General features: G+C 33.8%; 1 pseudogene; it reads right to left on the reverse strand.

Annotated features, from left to right (window-relative positions):
* Positions 1–12,061: 12,061 nt before the first annotated feature.
* Positions 12,062–12,667, reverse strand: LOC129870951 (nuclear transcription factor Y subunit B-9-like; annotated as a pseudogene).
* Between the last annotated feature and the right edge of the window lie 628 nt (positions 12,668–13,295).

The raw sequence follows: 13,295 nt of genomic DNA on the forward strand, positions 1-13,295 counted from the left end.
CTGCATGAAAGCCCTTGCTTAATTGACTCAATTAAGTATATTGTATTTACCATATTTAATTTATACACAAATCCGACTATAAAACATGTTTATATAAATTTGGTATAAAAAGATTAAGTAAAGTAGTTTGTATACCATATTTTATACATAATTCATACATAAATATATGTTTATATATAACCTGGTATTAAAAAGATTACATCGATTGGTATAACATATTATATATCTTTTTCATACAATAATATATATTTGTATATAATTTTATATAAGAATGATTAGGTAAACCGGTTTATATACCATATTATATGTCAATTTCATACACTAATGTGTGTTTGTATATAACCTAGAATGAAAAAAATTTAAGTAAACCAGTTGACATACCATATTATACATTATTTTATAAAATACATAGTGATACAAAATTAGTTTTCACACACATTAAATACACAGGCAATACTAAAAACCTTTCATTATCAATGTATACAAAATTTATACGCAAATTATACACACACCTCAATCTTTTTGCGTACAACTTACTGAAATTGAACAAGATTGGAATTTAAAAATGGAAAATTTACATAAATGTACAACATTAAGAAAATATTTACTATTTATAGCAATAATATTTTTTTCACCGAACACTTATAATATAATTATAATACAATTTTAATACATATTAGCGAGAATAATTTATAAAACTCATATAATACAAGTTTTATTCATGGATACTTAATTTATCACATACTTTAATACACTTATAATATATTGTGTCAATTTCTTACCAAACAAGTATAACATATTTTAAAACACTTATAATACATTTATATTGCATGCATAATTCACTTTTAATATATAATAGATATATCATAATATTGTTATATATTGCTATAAATGATAATAAATAAAAAGTATCGCTAAAATCAGTAATTATTTATTAAAAAGTGGTTTTTGTAATAATTTTTCCTTTAAAAAATCACACTCTAATCCATTCACAATTCCCTAAAACTTATTGGACCGAAATTCTATATTCAAAATTGACGTTAATGGTATTTTCTTAATTCCAAAAACGTTGAATATTGTAATTGCGACGTTAGATGGCTCCTCCAATCTTCTTCATCTTTGGCGTTAAGTTAACAATGGTGAGAAGAATTGTGAATAGAGAGGCCAAATAAAATGGTGGAATTTTTTTTTAAAAGATAGGCCAAATAAAATAATAAGAGCTGGGAAGACAGACGACTAAAGAGAGAGAGAAACGAATAGAGAAAGAGATTTGAATTTTTTTCTTCACAAAAAACTCTGGAACAAACCATAAAACGTACAAATGTTGTATAAAAGTTGGTGGAGAAGCAACATATTTTTCTTCCAAAAAGTAATTATGTAAAACAATGGTTGCCAGTGGAAAACAAAAAAAAATTGACAACTAATCCCCGCTCCCAAAATATCAGCCTCGAATCTCAAAATTTCAGCAGAAAAAATGTCCTAACAAATTTATTGTGTTTTATAATTAAAAATTATATATGCATTAATAAAGAATAATCTATTCATGTATTGCAAATTAGTGTTTTATATATATTATTTAAGTGATTTTTTGATATATATATTAGATACAGAGTTCATGTCAGCATTTCTTCTATTTTAATTTACGTGACACAAATAAAATTTGGAGTCAACCATTATTTGTATATATTTTTAAATATCTTACGTTGTTAATTATTATTCATTTGTTTAAAAAAGAATGACCCACTTTCCTTTTTAGTTTATTTTAAAAAGAATGATCTCTTTTCTTTTTTGACAACACTTTAATTTCAATTTTCCATGTGACATGTCAAACGCCATAAGATTAAAGAGAATCTTGGTACATTTGACATAACTTTAATTTATGACCACAATAATGAATTTTTTTTCTTTATTTCTAAAACCCCGTGCCAAGTCAAACTAGGTCATTATTTTAAAATGGGGGGAGTATGACTTATTATACACATTTTATGTAATTTACACATAATATATGTTACTCCTTTTGTCCTGATTTATGTGGTGTAAATGTATTTCGAGAGCCAACCAATTTTTTTGTATATATTTTTTTTAGATATTTTAAATTGTTAATTATTGTGATTTATAGTACATTTTATGTAATTTCCACATAATATGTATTTTTTGGTAGTAAAGCATAATTATATATAAAATTAAAGAGTTAAGAATTGAGAGTGGCTAGATCCACCCTAATTAGAGTCATTATTACAGTACAAGGCCGTGACAGGTCCAGATAGGAAATTGTTTGAAACTTGGGTCTTTCTCCAAAATACAGTGTCTAAAATATCTTCCCAAACATGCTTGGCAGCATAGGTGGCGGCACTAACAAAAAACAGGACCTTTCAACATCACTGCTCCTAGCTCCTTCCTTATTCAGGCTGTCCGCTACATTGTTCTGTCCCCTGTAGACATATGTCACTTGTGCTTTTCCCAGGGTTTGAATCAAGTACCTACATTCAAGAGTTATATTAGTGTATAACGGGTTATCATGTTTAAGAATGTTAATTACTTCAAGGGAGTCAATATTTATTTCGATGGGAGTGACATTCCTTTCTAAAGCTGATTTCAGGCCCATAGGAAGCACTTTGAATTTTGCTAATTTAGGATTATTGCGAGTCACCCTATTAAAGAAACTAATAATCCAATCCCCATTGTGGTTTCTAATGACTCCACCAATCCTACCATTACAGGTGTTATTTATAGTAGCACCATCAGTATTGAGCATGTAGTAACCAGGATTGGGGGGATTCCAATTGACATGTACAATGGTGTGCTCGCTGCTTTCGACAGTGGAAAGGGGGCTAATGAAAAAATGGTACTCAGTATCCTGATGGATTGTGCTAGGGGCTGAGACGTCTTCTCTTTTATCCCTGAAGGTATTATTATTTCTTTTCAACCAAATGTTCCAAAAGTAGTAAGGCAGAATGTTATCCCAGAGGAGGTTACTATTATATCGCTTTCCTTTGCTATCCACCCAGAGTTTGTTTGAATTACCCCTATTGTAGGATGCATGGATGATTCTCCAACAGGATATGGAGTTTCTGTTTATTTAATTCCAGAATTTTAGTGTATTAATGCATTTGAAAAATATGTGGTCAATGTTCTCTTCCATGGTGTTGCATACAATGCGGTTGGGATCAATGTTAAGGCCAATTTTCTTCAAATGGGCAGATATGGAAAGTCTGTTATGTTGAAGTAGACAAAGAAAGGTTTTGATTTTGTTAGGACAAGAGACTTTCCAGATCCAATGAAAGTCCTTTGTGAAAGGAGGAAGAGTCCTAGAGTTGGATTTGTAGAATATCGAGTAAGAAGAAGAGGATGAGAACTTTCCATTAGAGGCAAGGTTCCAAGCAAGGGTATCATTATTGTTCCAATTAGGATGGATATGTATGGAGGCAATATTGTCTCTTAGGCTTTGAGACAGTTGGAAAGAGAGATTGGATAAGTCCCAGCTATCATTCTTCCAGAGGTCACAAACTTTATACTTATCTTCACCATCTCTCAATGGCCCATGGATGATATTTTTGATAGCCTCGTGGTTGGGAATCTATCTTTTATGGATGAAATTGACTCTATTACCTTTGATTACAGTTCATCTATGACCATTAGTGTTTTCCTCTCATCCTTCTCGAACATATTTCCAAATCCTAGATCAAGGACTCTTCCTCCATTTAAGGTTTCCCTTGGAGTACCTTTTCCAGAGGCTATATTGACTATGGTAGAGTCTCCAAGCTAAGATGGCATGTAGAGTTTTGTTTCAAACCTCAAATTTATGAATCCCCAAGCCTCCCTTACCTTTGAAACTTGTGATGGTGTCCCAGTTAATAAGGTAGAGTTTTTTCTTCTCATTTCTAGTATCCCAGATGAAATCTCTTTGGATTCTATTTAGGGAGTTATTGATTTTGGAAGGGAGCTTAATGAACTGCAAGATATGGGAAGGGATGCCATTGAGGGAGGCTTTAGCAAGCACAGTTCTTCTAGTCATGTTCATGCAGTTTGATTTCCAACCAGCCAACTTATTATTCATTTTATCAATGATGAACTGGAAGTCTCTATTCACAGGCTTTTTATGAAAAATGGAGAAGCCAAGGTATTTACCAAATGTGGAGATGGCTTTAATATTCATAATATTGGAGAAGTTGGAAGAGTTCTCACTAGAGCAATTAGCAGAGAAAAAGACTTAGATTTGCTGGTGTTAATGCTTTGGCCATATTGAGAGCAGAATTCCCTGAGTATTGGTAATGGTGGAAGAATTCATTTTATCAATGTTAGCAAAGAGAGTGAGATCATCATCAAAAAAGAGGTGACAGAGTTTGGGGCCTTTAGGGAAGATTTTTATGGGGTTCGAGATCTTACAATTGACTTTGCTCTTATGTTTCTGGAGAGTCTTTGCATGGAGAGGATGAAAAGGTAGGGGGATATGAAATTTCCCTGTCTTATTCCCCTTGAAGACTTGAACAATGTAGTTTTTGCTCTATTTACAAGAATGCTAATGGAGCTACTGATACAAGACATGATAAGGATGGAGATGCCAGGAGGGAAGTTAAAAAATTAAAAGGTACTTTTTATAAAGAACCATTCAAGTTTATTAAAAGATTTCTCCTGGTCAATCTTCAGGATCATGTTATCTTGTTTGCCTCTTATTTTTCTAAAGTGGGAGATTTATTCTTGTACAATGATAGTATTGTCTGAGGCCATCCTTTTAGAGAGGAGGCTAGCCTAGTTGGGTCCAATGATCTTATTGAGGACAGGGATGATGCTAATGGCAATAATTTTGGTGATTAGCCTGTAAATGGTATTACAGAGGCCAATAGGTATGTAACTCTTGAGGGAGATGGGGTCTTAGCATTTAGGAATAAAGGCAAGCAAAGTTTGGTTAATGGATTCAGGAATTTGGTGACTAGAAAAAACCCCTTTTTCATAAATTAGAGGTTTTTGGGCCTACCAGGTTCAATTATCTTTGATAGAACAAGGGGATGGAGCCCATCAGGCCCTATAATGTGAGGGAGGTCCAGTATTTGTCTGTCTTGCCCAGAGATAATATTGGCAGTATGGAGCTGCAGCAAGAAAGGAGGGGAGAGTGGGTGAGGCTAGTAGAAAAAAAGGAAGAGAAGTAAGAGTAGACATGGGCAGAGATGTCCTATTTTTTTAAAAGGATATTGCCCAACTTCTGTTTCTCCTTCTCCTATTGAGCGTAGAGGTGTAGAAAAATGTAGTGTTAGCATCCCCCTGCCCAAGCCAGTTAATCCTAGATTTGGTTCTTCAGAAGTCCTCTTCAAATTTGAGGAGAATGTTATACTCCCTAAGCAAATCAGCGTCAAGATTCTGAAGAAAAGAGTTGCTAAAGTAGTTAGAGGAATTCTGGAAACCTCTGAGCCTAGCATTAATCTTTTTCATCTTGTGAAAAATATTGCCAAAGGTGTCCTTATTCCACTTAAAGATCTCAATCTAGAAAAGAGTGATACCCTCAGTGAGGTTAGGGGATGCATCAAAATAGTGGAGCAATATATTTCTAAAACTGGATGGCTACACCACAACGGTTCAAGTTTGAAGGTCTTATTATGGCTATTGGCAGTGGGGGTGGAGAGGTTGACCATGAGGGGGAAATGGTCTGACTTAGTTCTAGGGAGGTGGATAATAGAGGCTTGGGGGAATCTAATGACTTAAGAGTTATTAGCCACACATCTATGCAATCTTTATAAGATAAGGCTTTGCCTATTTTTGTACCTCTTATTGGTCCAAATGTATTTACAGTGTTTAAAATCAAGGTCAATCAAATTGCATCTATCAATACAATTCTTAAAAACACTAACCATGTGATTGTTAATGTTATTACCCCCACGCTTCTCACTAGCCTTGAGAACCACATTAAAGTTTCCCCCTATAAGGCATTCACCCTTAACAACATTAGAAATATTGTAGAGATCATTCCAGAGCATGGACCTATTTTAAAGGTTTGTACTAGCATAAATAGCAGTGAAATACCAAGTAATGGGGTCCGAAATTACTGAACCATGGCATGTATGGATTAGAAGGTAATGGAGATATCTTCCAGGGTGAGGTATTCCATTTTCCATATGATAACCATACCTCAAGAGAGTCCTTCAACAGGATACTTGTACAATCTGAATAAGGCAAATATTGTAGCTGATGCTCTTAGTCGGTTATCTATGGATAGTGTTGCACATGTTGACAAAGGTAAGAGGGGATTGGTTAAAGAGGTCCATAGATTGGCACATTTAGGTATGCATTTTGTGGTGGATTCCAATAATGGAGGCGTTCTTATTCATAATGGTTTGGAATTGTCTCTTGCGACAGACATTAAGACCAAACAAGAAAATGATTTGATTTTGGTCGAATTGAAGAAGTTGGTTGCTGAAAAAGCCATCGAGTCTTTCTCCCTAGGAGGAGATGGGGTATGCATTACATAGGTTATTTGTGTGTTCCAAATGTTGATGGATTAAGAGAGTTGATATTGAATGAGGCCTATAGTTTTCGGTATTCAATTCATCTAGGATCCACCAAGATGTATCGTGATTGAGGGAAGTGTATTTATGGAATGGAATGTAGAAGGACATAGAGGAGTTTGTGGCTAAGTGTCCTAATTGTCAACAAGTGAAAGTTGAACATCAAAGGCCAAGAGGTCTAACTCAAGAAATCAAAATTCCTACATGGAAGTGAAAGTTGTGAATATGGACTTTGTCACTTGTTTGCCTCGTACTAGAAGACAATATAATTTTATTTGGGTCATTGTGGATCGAATGACCAAATTGACATATTTTCTACTAGTCAAGATTTTTTATGGTACCGAAAACTATGCTAAGTTGTACATTCGTGAACTTGTGAAACTTCATGGTATTCCTTTGTCAATTATATCGGATAGAGGTACTCAATTTTATTCACATTTTTGGAAGTTATTTCAGAAAGGTCTTGGTACTAAAGTCAAGCTAAGTACCGCTTTCCATCCTCAAACCGATGGACAAGTTGAAAGAATAATCCAAACGTTGGAGGATATGTTAAAGGCATGTGTGATTGATCTTAGAGGAAGTTGGGATGAGCATTTGCCATTGATTGAGTTTGACTACAATAATAGTTTGCATCCAAATGGCTCTTTTTGAAGCCTTGTACGAGAAAAGATGCAGGTTTCTTGGTTTGAAGTAGGTGAGATGGCATTGATTGGTCCAGATTTGGTAGTTGATGCAATGGAAAAAGTAAGGCTTACAAGAGAAAGATTGAAAATGGCTCAAAGTCGTCAAAAGTCCTCTTTGGACACTAGGAGGAGAGAGCTTGAATTTGATGTAGATGATATGGTTTATTTGAAGATTTCACCTATGAAAAGGGTAATGCGGATTGGAAAAAAAAGGGAAGTTGAGTCCTAGATATATAGGTCCTTATAAGATCTTGAAGCGTATTGGCAAAGTAGCATATGAGTTAGACTTGCCCCTTGAGTTGGCTTTGGTTCATCCGGTATTTCATATGTCAATGTTGAGGAAATTTGTGGGTGATCCAAGTTTTATCTTGCCAATGGAGAATGTGAGTATTGAAGAGAATTTGACTTATGAGGAGGTCTTGATTGAGATTTTAGACCGGCAAGCGAAGAGTTTAAGAAATAAAGACGTGGTGTCCGTCAAAGTATTATGGAGGATTCAATAAGTGGAGAGTGCTATGTGGGAAGCGAAATCAGACATGATGAAGCAATATCCATATCACTTTCCTTCTACTCAAGCCTAAAGGTACTAAATTTTTCATGATCAAATTGATTAAAGTTCTACGTTTCAGTTCCATATGTCATTCATATGCCCGCAAGATTCATGAAAATGATTTTTTTCTCAAGGACTATGTCTTATGTTAAGTATGAAGTTTACATGTTCTATGCATTTTTTAAAGTGTCCTCATGTTGATGTTGGGTTTCTAGACCTTTTTTCATGTCCTTCCAATATTACTGAATCTCATTCGAGAATGAATGCTCCCAAGGGGGAGATATTACAACATTCCTCAAAATGCTCACAAGTGTCTTAAGAATGCCTTGGGAATTGTCTGCTCATGTAATGCATTATCCTTAATTTTTTTGGTAAATGCGAGTTCGGAATATCGATCAGAGGTCAAAATCTATAGGAGAATGGTCTCGGTGGATTTTTAGGACCCGTATATCGAAAGATAAATTTTTCAAAGAAACTGCGCAAAATAGTAAAGTGCGTGCCAAGTCCGCAACGCGGACCTAGAGATGGTTTTTGTCCGTATTTAGTTTTTTTAAGTAAGGACACTTTAGACTTTTCCATAATTTTTAGTTAATGAACCTAGATATTTTTAGGACCTAATTCAGCTCTATAAATTAACCTAAACTTCTAATTCTATTCATTCTTCTATAATTCACCTACTCAAAAATTTTTCTCTTTACAAAAGACTCTCAAGGACTTCATTAAAGACTTCAAATAAATTCACTCGAGCTATCCATCAAAACTCTCAAGTTGTTCCAAATTATTTGGTTTTCTCACTTAAGGTATGTGTGTATTGATTCATGGATTCTTTCATCCATGAAGCCCAATTAATTTCTCAAGTTTTCTATTAAATTAAAGTATGGTATTTTATGGGTTTAATGATCTCTAGTCCAATTACATAAATTATGATTCAAATTATGATTATGAGTCTATTTTTTGATATAAATTGATGGTTATTGCATTGAATTGAAGAGTTTTTTCATGAATTCTCCTATTTTGATCTTTAGGGTTCATGATGTAAATTATGAGTATTTTCAATTATACTTCTCAACGATATTATCATTATGAATTATGTATGGGCTGATAGAAAGTATATGATCATGCATGTTTTAAAGTCAACTATATGATTTTCAAGTCTATCGGTTATGCATTTGAGTTTACTCTAGGTTCAAGGTATGAATTTCATGCAAGTTATGAAATAAGGTAACTTAGGGCCCTATGTGGTGACCTAGGACCTAACTATATGAATTATCCAAATATGGTTGTAATGATGAAAAGACAATTCTCACATTACAAGTATGTCATGAAAATGAGCTACTCTATGATTTTAAACTTATGATCATGCATGTTTTCAAGTCTATTGATTATGTATTTGAGTTCTACTCTAGGTTTAAGGTATGAATTTAATGCACGTTATTAAGTAAGGTGACTTAGGGCCCTATATGGTGACCTAGGACCTAACTATATGAATTCTGCAAATATGATTGTAATGATGAAAGGACAATTCTCATATTACAAGTATGTTATGAAAATGAGCTACTCTATGATTTCAAACCTATGATCATGACTATGATTTATGTCATTATAATTTCTATGCTATGTATGTATTCGATGGGATTTGACTTAGCATCGAGTGGACTTGAGGTGGGACCTCTACCAAAATCCCTAGTAGCAACCTCATATATCTTAAGTTACGTGCCAATGCAGGTTGCCTTCATGGCCTAGCTATTGGATCCATATATAGCATATGTATGACCCGCCTAGTGGGGTAGAGTCTATCTTGGCAAGTAGATTCCCCTTTTCTTTGTTGTATGGGGAGACAACGAGATTCCATGTTATAGCTCACATGGTCTTATTGTCGGTTATGGTCCCTATACCACATATGTATGATCTCTTATGTATACCATGATTTAAATTATGTTTTTAATGCTTTGATCATTATGATTTTCTCATGACATTACTTATCTCATCTTTTCATGTGTTTTACTTGACCATTGCATCTCATGATTTATGTTGTATTTTATGCCCTCATACTCAGTACATTCCAATGTACTAATGCATACTTTTTGCCTATATTGTCTCATAATGTAGGGGTTGAGGTTGAAGATCATATTCATCTATGTGGCTAGTTAATCTTTCCTATCCGGCAGTGTATGTGGTGAGTCCTCATTTATCGGGAACTATTCATTGAGTTAGTTATTATTTTCAAAGACTTTTGTTATGTTTTATATTGAGGTAGAGCTAGGGACATGTCTTAGTCTCCACCCATGCTCATGAGTAGAGGCATCTAGTTGGATAAATATTTTGAGTCTATGTTGTCATGTGATATTTTTCATTTACTATTCATGGTTTAGACTCTCTTATGGTGTTCCCATTTTTACTACCTATGTATGGTTATGATATATACAAGACGCTTGGTTGGATCCCCTCGGAGTTTCAATCGCCGTGTTACGACTAGACCCTAGGTCGGATCGTGATATTGCACTAAGATAGAACTTAAAATTTCTCCCCCCAAGTCCTTATTTTTCAACACACCCTTGTATATTGACGTTCTAAAACAATACTTTCATGCCATGTTCTATATAGGGAGTTCTACCCCTATTTTAGTTTTGAAAAGCCCTATGGACTCCCTAATACCTTGGATACAAGAAAATACTATCCACGCTTATATATTAACCAGAATCCTTTCCTAAATTGACCTAGACCTCACTTTACTCTGATTAAATCTAAGACTGCCCTAGCCTGAACTTTTTAAGTTACTACACAAAATGTTTTCTACCGTGGCTTTCTCGTAATGATCAGAGGGATCATTATAGTCAAAACCTTAATCATTCTCTCTTTGAAAAAGATTCTTGATAAAGAGAAATACCTAGATTTTGCAATATTAAAAAATTGCTCTTCTCTCAAAGTATAGGCTATCTCAACTATCATATCAAGAAGATCTCAAACATGAGAGACCTACTTGTATCACTACAATTGTTCCTTTATTCCTAGTTGTTGAGTCTTATTTGTTTTGCTATACATTTCAAACCTACCCTTCCTACTGAAGCTTGTGCTGGTATAATTTCTTTACTTATCTTCTCACATTTGAGTTAGTGTCTAGAGTTAGCTATGAAGTACTGTTGAAGTCTATATCATCTAGGCTTAGTTGGTATAGTAGGAAATAGAGTTATTTCTTAGTTGTTTTGTAATTGAGTTCATAAAATATGACAGGGGCTAAGAGTTTAATTCTTAGGTTGCAAGAGTTTGTAATATGAAACTTTGCTCGTATTGTTAGTGAAGTTGTTGGTGAAATTCTATGTGGTTGGTCGTGATTTTTTCCTTTCTTGAGCCAGAAAGTTTCCATGTAAACATTGTATGTTCTTTACATTCTGTTGTGTTGTTTTTTCATCCTTGTTCTTTGTATTCTTATTCAAGGACCTAGTCCCTTGACTCCTGGTGGATTCTTACGAGCTAACATAGAGTAGTCAAGAAGGAATGTAAGGATTGAAAACTTCATTCTTTGAATGGGAAGAATAAATGGAAAGGGTGGATGATCATGAGATTAAAATAGATGATATTGAATAAGAAGAAGAAGGAAATGATCATGAGTTTAAAAGAGTGCATTAATGAGAGTTGAAGTTTCAAAATCATCCACTAGACACTATATGGATAGTCATCGGTATCATCTTGTTTTGTAGAACATATCTTGCCAAGATGGAAATTATAGTGAAGTCTACATTGTTGAGTGCGTACTTGGCTTCAATTTTCTTTTTGCACTGTATGACTTTATCATTTCTTTGTGTTGTTTTTCATTTTTTGGGTACATAAGCATGTTGGAAAGAATAATTTTGTTGTGTTGTGCTTCAACAAACTTCTGATGTCAAATACATGATATATTTTTTTTCTAGTGAATTTTTAAAAAATACTTTATCCTACTAAGCGTTCATCCTTCTAACATTTGCGTTGTTTAATGTAATTCATTATATCAAATTGATTAAGGCCTAGAGGGATAGTATTCTAGATAGATTAGGCTTGTTGCAATTCTATTAATCTATTTCATATTTTTGTCCTTATCACCGCATATACTAAAGAATGGAAAGATTAGTGTTTGATTGATTACAGGGATTTTACATCAAAATATCTATAAGTCACAAGCAATCACCAACCACATACTAAAAATAGATGGGTAGTAAAATAAACAAACAGCCAAATGGAGGGGCCACCATTTGGTTCACTTAGTTTGAAAGAAACATCAATAACTCTGCAAAATTAATAACTATATCACCTTCCTTAAAGTTTTAACAACTTCATTCCTTCAGTAGAAAAATTGATCACTCCTTACCCTCCTTCATAGGTTAAGCAATTTGACAATTCATAATAGACACTGTATATTGAGAAGTGCTTCCATTTGATTCATCGCCCCTGCATATCACTAATTCCCATGGGTGGTTGATACACAAAGAAACCATGGTGATCATCCATTGGAAAATTAAGTGGCAGGTGATGGGGCGTGATACTGCAGCCTGAAGCTAGATCAACCATTGGATGCTTCAACAACAAAGGCTCCCCTCTTAAAGATCCACATGCACCACCGTCATTTTCCTGATAGCGATGCAAGTATATAGTCAACGTTCAATGTAGTCATCAGAACCAATATTGTTCATGGCCCAAAGCACATCTTCAACGGTGATGGTCTGGCATTTCTCACGCTGGCAATGATCATTGGCTTCGCCTGTTATGAAGCTTATAAATTCAAAGACACACTCTTTGATGGTCACCTTGAAGTCATCGGATATATTCACATGGGGAGAAAGGAACATGCACTTTATTCTAATAACATTTGCTATTGGCATGAATCGATCTTGGTTTCGAATGGTGTAATCAAAATATTCTACGTTGACAATAATTGCCTGGTTAAGATGAGAAGACAGTCGCATGCTTCTCTCTATATCTCAATTTCACACAACAACAAAATATAAGAGTGAAATTAAAAAGAAGAATAGTATACATCATCAATATATTCATCTAAAATCATCACATCTATCTAGGCTTTTATAGTATAATGAAACATTATAAAGTAAAATTTGCTATTCATGTTTGAAGAAATTGCAAAGCTAATGGCGCACAGGTATATATGTTTAAATAATTATTAGCACGACATGATAGTAGAACTATTATAAGATGACACTATGAATTTTAGACAATATATTTATGTAAACGCTAAAAGCACATATTATTTCGACAAAAGATATGGATGGTGGGAATACAAACTATTTTAAGTAAATAAAATACTTCATATATAATTTTCTTCACCTACCTTATTTTTTCTAATCTTCAACTAACCCTCGCATATATTCAAATTTTCCTCTGATCAAAAGCTTTTTTCTTTTACCATAATTCTGATATAGGAATATGACAAAATTTTATTCTAACAGATATTAATCTATCCACTGTTTTCATATACTATATATTTGTAGTACTAGTTATTCTTAAAGTTATATGATATGCTTCTTAAACTTTGAATAAAGAAATGTTGGATAGATTTTAATTAACTTCTTAAAATAC

Source organism: Solanum dulcamara, chromosome 2, assembly GCF_947179165.1.
Source record: "Solanum dulcamara chromosome 2, daSolDulc1.2, whole genome shotgun sequence".
NCBI classification, from domain to species: domain Eukaryota; kingdom Viridiplantae; phylum Streptophyta; class Magnoliopsida; order Solanales; family Solanaceae; genus Solanum; species Solanum dulcamara.